Source organism: Bison bison, unplaced genomic scaffold (assembly GCF_000754665.1).
Source record: "Bison bison bison isolate TAMUID 2011002044 unplaced genomic scaffold, Bison_UMD1.0 scf7180017848671, whole genome shotgun sequence".
In the NCBI taxonomy this organism is placed as follows: Eukaryota; Metazoa; Chordata; class Mammalia; order Artiodactyla; family Bovidae; genus Bison; species Bison bison.
This window is the reverse complement of record NW_011479244.1, coordinates 1-557: the sequence shown is the minus strand read 5'-3', so window position 1 is coordinate 557 and position 557 is coordinate 1.

Here is a 557-nt window from a genome sequence, read left to right as displayed (position 1 = left end):
CATTCAGAAAACAAAGATTATGGCATCTGGTCCCATCACTTCATGGCAAATAGATGGAGAAACAGTGGACACAGTGACAGATTCTAGGTTTTTGGGCTCCAAAATCAGTACAGATGGTGACTGCAGCCATGAACTTAAAAAGAAATTAAGAAACTCTTGCTCCTTGAAAGAAAAGTATGACCAACCTTGACCGCATATTAAAAAGGGGAGATGTTACGTTGCCAACAAAGGTCCGTCTAGTTAAAGCTATGGCTTTTCCAGTAGTCATGTATAGATGTGAGAGTTGGACTCTAAAGAAAACTGAGCACCAAAGAATTGATGCTTTTGAACTATAGTGAGACTCTTGAGAGTCCCTTGGATAGCAAGATCCAACCAGTCCATCCTAGGGGAAATCAGTCCTGAATGTTCATTGGTAAGACTGATGCTGAAGCTGAAACTCCAATACTTTGGCCACCTGATGCAAAGAATGACTCATTTGAAAAGACCCTGATGCTGGGAAAGATGGAAGGTGGGAGGAGAAGGGGATGACAGAGGATGAGATGGTTGGATGGCATCAC